Here is a 6836-nt window from a genome sequence, read left to right on the forward strand (position 1 = left end):
CCAGGCTCCTGAGTCTCCGCCCGAGAGTCCAGATTCCCCCCATAAGAGCGTGGGTCCCCAGGGGCTTGCCTAGAACTGGGGTCCAGTGCAGTCAGAACTGGGGCTCAGTGCAGTCAGGAGCCTCCGACTCCCTTCCACTAGGGAAAGCCTGTGGCAACCTCCGCAGCCTTTGTGCGCACTGGCACGCATGCGCCTTCAGACCTCTGCCTTCCCCAGCTCCCGAGTCTCCGCCCGAGTGTCCAGACTCCCCCCATAAGAGCGTGGGTCCCCAGGGGCTCGCCCAGAACTGGGGTTCAGTGCAGTCTGAACTGGGGTTCAGTGCGGTCGGGGGCTTCCTTCCCCCTTCCGTCAGAGAAAGTCAGCCAGGCTCTCAGCCGCCCTTCCTCTCTGTGCGCACAAAGACCCTTTGCCGTACCTCCAATTCTCTGTGAGCTTTTCTCTTTCCTTCTAGTTGTAAAATTTTCACTCAACCAGCTTTCCTGTGGTTCTGGATGGTGTCCGTTCTGTCTTTTAGTTGTAGTTTTAAAATTGTTGTGCGAGGCAGCAGTTTAGGTGCTTACCTATGCCGCCATCTTGGTTTCTGTTCTGATTCTTCCTGACTGTTTTAGAAGATTGTATGTTTCTAGGAATTTGTCCATTTTGCCCAAGTTGTCCAATTTGTTGGCAGATAGTTGTTCACAGTATTTTCTTAAAATCCTTTGTATTTCTGTGATGTTAGTTGTTACTTTGCCACTTTCATTTCTGATTTTACTTGAGTCCTCTTTGTTTCTTGAGATTCTGACTAAAGGTTCATCAATTTTGTTTACATTTTCAAAGAACCAGCTTTTGGTTTCATTGATCTTTTGCACTGTTTTTTAGTTTCTATGTCATTTATTTTTGTTCTGATCTTTATTATTTCCTTCTTTTTACTTACTCTAAGCTTTTCTTGTTTTCTTTCTTATTCTTTAAGTTGTAGAGTTAGATTATTTTTTATAGGAAATATGTTTATTATTAATCATCTTAATTAAAAAATACTCAGGATTTCTTAGGGCTGGTCCATCGTATTCTGTCTCCTTAAAGATATTAAATAATCAAAACTGTAGGCAATTTTATTTAACAGCACAGACACTTTTGTAAGATAAGAAATTCCTAACAATGAAACAAGGTCTCCAGATCTTGCTATTAAAACAAAGAAAGCATTTCCAATGACAAGATGTCACAGGATAAAGCCCAAGAGAACAATCTACCAGAGCACATGCTGGAAAGGAATCAAGACATTTAGGATCCACCCTCACTCTGAGTTTGCTGTGAAAGGGCTTAGATACTTACACTTCTGCCTGAAATGCGTCCTTTGGGCCTAGGACTCACGTTATCTAACTTCCCCAAAGTCGACAGCTTTTCAGCTTCTTGCCCACATAACCATGACCAGAGGTTTCAAGGAGAAGACAGAGCAGGAAGTATTTAGCTTTGACTTTTGAGCAGATGTAACACCAGTTCTTCATGCTCTGCCAAAGACAGGCCCATATCCAACGGCTCTAAGACTTCACACTTGGCCTTCTTTCTGTTATGACTTGTGAGTCCCGTGTTATCCACTTCACTGTTGTTCCTTTTCCTCATCCCCTGCTTCTTCTTGGTATCACTAATATTATTTTCTATTTCTTCACTATCTGATTCTTCAGCGCTTCTGTACTTATCTGGATCTGGAAGTGTGCTTGGATCAAATCCATCATCGTCATCATCACTCCAATCCAGAAAGGCTTCTTCTTCATCTTTGGTCTTTGCTTGCCTCTTATTGGCCTCTCTTCTGGCTTCCCTTTCTTTCAATATTTTCTCCCGATGCTGTGCCTTAATTTTCTTTCTATATTCTTCTTTGTCAAATTTGTCCTCTTCTTGAAGCCTTTCCTTTGCTTTATCCAAACTGATACCACCAGGGTCGTCCTCTTCCTCAGTGTCCTTCAAGAGAGATTTCTGCATCTGTGGCGACTGCTGAACCAACTCCCCTTCATCAGTAAACATTATTTCCTTATTCACTTTAAAATTTCTCTTTATACTTTTTTTGCTTCTACAACTTTGGTCACTTTTTTCTTGACATTGGATTTAGAAGATTTTTTCTTCTATAATGCTTTATGCTCTTTAAGGTCCAACCCAAACACATTGTGTTACTTCGCCTTAAAGAAATCAGCACAGAGTTCATCTTCTTCCTCCTCGTTATTATCATCTCTGTCCAAGAACTGCATGGGAGCTTCCTTGTGCTTCTGTGACTCATCAGTGCCAGGGCCAGAATGAGGCTGATTCCCTTTTGCTTTCCCCAGTTTCTCTTCCACTTCTTCTTCACCTTCCTTTTCTTCTTCCTCTTCATCACTAATGCCATTAGGCAGTCCATCTTCTGTCCTTTCTGGTCTTTTCCCACCTTTCTGAAGGATGAACATTTTCTCACTGAAGTAGGCTCTAAATTCTTCCACTTCATCATTGGTGAAGGAGGGAGCCCTTGGCTCACTTACTTTTTTATATTGGCTCACTATCTATTCTTTTTTTGGTTGTTTCTGCATTTTCTGAAGAAATCTTACCCATGGTGCCACAGCAAGACCAAGAGACAGGCCATATTCAGGTACAAGTAACTTGCTCACATCAAATATTTTTTAATCATTCATCAGATATACCGAACGTGTATAGGAGAAAAAACACTTTTGAGCTCCTTCTTTTAAATCTTGATCTTGAGCTAAAAATGATTCCAGTTTTTTCTGGACATCAATAAGTTTTTCTGGATTGATTCTGATTTCCTTCACAGGCACTCTCCCCTGGAGGGGCTGCTGCACCATCACCCCTTTCTCTTCTAAGGACAGCAAAATTAGTAAAGCTTCCCCATCCTCTTTATACCTGGCAGTTCTACCTGCAATGGTGAATACATGTGTTCGCATCTTCAGGACAATCAAACTGAAGAACCCAATTCTCAGCTGGGAAATCCCGTCCCCTGACTGCAATATCAGTAGTAAAGAGTACTGCAGCTCTCTTGCAAACAAATTCATTATAGATTTCCATTCTTCTCATCTGCTGCTGTCGACCATGCAGAGCAAGGATAGAAATACCAGGGCATAGCCAGCAAAACACTCACTACAGATACTGAACCTCTTTACAACTGGAGAAAAATACAATACTTTTCTTCTTCACGTGGCTTCTCAAGAAGGAATAGAGTACACTTATTTTTGGCTGCAGCTGACAAACTATGTAGTTCTGCTCCAAAGTGGTATGGGTGCTGTATTTTGCTTTCTCGTGAATCCAGACATACTCAGGGTTTTTCAAACTCAAATGTGCAAGGTCCTTTACAGATTTGGTTTGTATTGCTCAGAAAAGCAAGGTCTGACGTTTCTTGGGAAGATTCTCAATAATAGCATTCATGGTATCAGCAAAGCCCATATCCAAGATTCTATCTGCTTCATCAAGAACTAACATTTGGAGATGAGTAGCATGAAAACATATTGTTTCATCCATGTGTTGAAGCCAACCCGGTGTGCAAACCAGTATATTTATGTTATTGATCCTCTCAGCTTCATGTTTCAGACCTTCCCGCCAATAATGAGACCAGCAGAAAAGTCATGATTCTTTCCTACTTTTCAGAGAACCTCAAAGGTCTGATAAGCTCTCTCATAGGTGATACAATCAGAGGTCTGATACAATCAGAACCCCAAGGCCATCTGTTGAGGTCCACTGTAGATGATATAAGGCTTCTAGCACTAGAACAAGGAAAGCCAAAGTCTTGCCAGATCCAGTTTTGGAAGCTCTGAGGACAGCTTTACCTTGCAAAGCCAACCCAATGGTCTGCTCTGTATCTTGGTTATCAAACGGTACTGGATTTCTTGCAAACCTTTCAATGTTTTTTAGACAAGGAGAAATCTGAAAATCTTGTCATTTCATTTACATATATCTTCCTGGAGTTCAGCATGAGGTGGCTGATAACCTCGCGCTCGACCTGCCACTCGGGCTTCTTCAGCTGCTTCCTCAAGTGCTTCTATTGACTCTGCTGATGGCTGTGTTTCTTCATCCAGCGACAGAAGCTCCACACCGGATAGGCTGGACTCCTGGACCCTGAAAGAGAGTGGTTTTGCCCATCATGGCGGCGGCAGCTGCAGCCCAGACCACCACACATGAGACACTAGATTATTTATTTGAACTTTTTGTTGCTTCTTGAGGTAGGCCTGTAATGCTATAAACTTCCCTCTCAGAACTGTTTTTGCTGTGTCCCATAGATTATAAGTTGTCATGTATTCATTTTCATTTGTTTCCAGGAAATTTTTTATTTCTTCCTGGATCTCAGTGGTAACCCATTCATCCTATCTAATAAAAGAGTAATATGCAAATTGACCATCACTCCAACACACAAGATTGCTGCTCCCATGTAGTCAAAGATGGCTGCCCCCATGTGGACACAAGATGGCTGCCACAAGATGGCCTGCAAGGGAGGGCAGTTGTGGGCGATCAGGCCAGCAGGGGAGGGCAGTTGGGAGGGACCAGGCCTGCAAAGGAGGGCAGTTGGAGGCGATCAAGCCTGCAGGGGAGGGCAGTTAGGGGTGACCAGGCCAGCGGAGGAGGGAAGGTGGGGGCGACCAGGCCTGCAGGGGAGAGCAGTTGGGGGGAACCAGGCCTGCAGGGGAGGGCAGTTAGGGGTGACCAGGCCTGCAGGGGAGGGCAGTTAGGGGTGACCAGGCCTGCAGGGGATGGCAGTTAGGGGTGACCAGGCCTGCAGGGGAGGGCAGTTAGGGGCAAACAGGCTGGCAGGGGAGCAGTTAGGCATCAATCAGGCTGGCAGGGGAGTGGTTAGGGGGTGATCAGGCTGGCAGGCAGAAGCGGTTAGGGGCAATCAGGAAGGCAGGCAGGCGAGCAGTCCTGGATTGTGAGAGGGATGTCCAACTGCCCGTTTAGGCCTGATCTCGGGAGGATCGGGCCTAAATGGGCAGTTGGACATCCCTCGAGGGGTCCCAGATTGGAGAGGGTGCAGGCTGGGCTGAGGGACACACACCCCCCCATGCATGAATTTCATGCACCAGGCCTCTAGTTGTTTAATAACATGCTATTTAGCCTCCTTGTGTTTGAATGTATTTTAGTGTTTTTATTGTAGTTGATTTCTAGTTTCATTCCATTGTTATCTGAGAAGATGCTTGATATGATTTCAATCTTCTTGAATTTGTTAAGACATATTTTATGTCCTAACATGTGGTCTATCTTTGAGAATGTTCCATATGCACTTGAGAAGAATGTATATTCTGCTGCTTTGGGATGAAATGTTCTGTAAATATCAATTAAATCTATCTGGTATAGTGTATCATTTAAGGTCTCTGTTTCCTTGTTAATTTTTTGTTTGGAAGATCTATCCAGTGGTGTCAGTGTGGTGTTAAAGTCTGTATTAATGTCAACTTCTCCCTTAAGATCAACCAGGATTTTATATATATACTAGAGGCCCAGTGCATGACATTCATGCACTGTGGCGGGGGGAGGGGAATGCCCTCAGCCTTGCCTGCACCCTCTCAGAGTCTGGGACCTTCCTCGAGGGGTCCTTAGCACTGCTGCAGAGGCGGTAGTGGCTTCTGCCAATGCCACTGTGCTTGCCAGCTGTGAGCTTGGCTTCTGGCTGAGCAGCTGACCACCAGGGTAAATCTCCTGCATTGAGTATCTGCCCCCTGGCGGTCAATGCACATCATAGCGACCAGTTGTTCTGCCGTTCAGTCAATTTGCATATTAGGGTTTTATTATATAGTATACTTTTAGGTGCTCCTATATGGAATGTATAGATGTTAACAAGGGTTATATTTTCTTGTTGTATCAATCCCTTTAGTATTATGTAGTGACCTTCTTTGTCTCCTTTATGACCTTTTTTTTGAAGTCTATTTTGTCAGTTATGAGTATTGCTACCCCAGCATTTTTTGTTTCCATATGCATGGAATATATTTTTCCAGCCCTTCACTTTCAGTCTGTATATATCTTTTGTTTCAAAATAGGTCTCTTGTAGACAGCATATATATGGGTTATGTTTTCTTATCCATTCTATTCTTTATCTTTTGATTGGAGAATTTAATCCATTTATATTTAAGGTTATTATTGATATAAACAGCACATGGGCTGTTTCCAAATCTTAGTTATTGTCAATTGTGCTTTTATGAAGATAGGAGTGCATACATTCTTTCTGATTGGGGTTTTGGATTTCTTAGGATATATTCTACAAGTGGGACCACTGGGTCAAATGGCAGTTCCATTTTTAATGTTTTTGAGGAAACTCCACAATGTTTTCCGTGATGGCTGCACAAGTCTGCATCCCCACCAGCAGTGTGTTAGGGTTCCCTTTTCTCCACATCCTTATCAGCACCTGTCATTTGTTGGTTTGTTGATGGTAGCCATTCTGACAGATGTGAGGTGATACCTCATTTGTCATTTTCATTTGCAACTCTCTGATGATCAGTGACTTTGAGCGATTTTTCATGTATCTTGTCTATATATCAGTGTTGAAGAAGTGTCTACTCAGGTTCTTTGCCAATTTTTTAATTGGACAGTTTATCTTCCCTTCGTTAAGTTCTATATATATTTTGGATATTAAACCTTTATCAGATGTATTATTACCAGATAGGTTCTCCCATATAGTGGGCTCCCTTTTCATCTTTTTTTTTATTATTGTTTAAAGTATTACAAATAGTAGTACATATGTCTCCTTTTTCCCCCCATTGAGCTTCCCCCAGCCTCCCCTACCTCCCGGCACATGCCCTCACCACCCCCCACCCCAGTGCCTTGTGTCCATTGATTATGCTTATATGCATGCATACAAGTCCTTCGGTTGATCTTTTACCTGCCCCCCCTATCCCTAGGCTTCCCGC

The 6836-nt window shown here is 43.3% G+C and overlaps 1 pseudogene across 1 annotated transcript; it reads right to left on the reverse strand.

Annotated features, from left to right (window-relative positions):
- Positions 1 to 1440: 1440 nt before the first annotated feature.
- LOC308248627 (putative ATP-dependent RNA helicase DDX10) lies at positions 1441 to 4122 on the reverse strand (annotated as a pseudogene). Its single transcript has one exon. The product of its transcript is annotated as a putative ATP-dependent RNA helicase DDX10 (transcript).
- Positions 4123 to 6836: the final 2714 nt, after the last annotated feature.

This window comes from Plecotus auritus (genome assembly GCF_963455305.1).
Source record: "Plecotus auritus genome assembly, chromosome: 5".
Taxonomy (NCBI): domain Eukaryota; kingdom Metazoa; phylum Chordata; class Mammalia; order Chiroptera; family Vespertilionidae; genus Plecotus; species Plecotus auritus.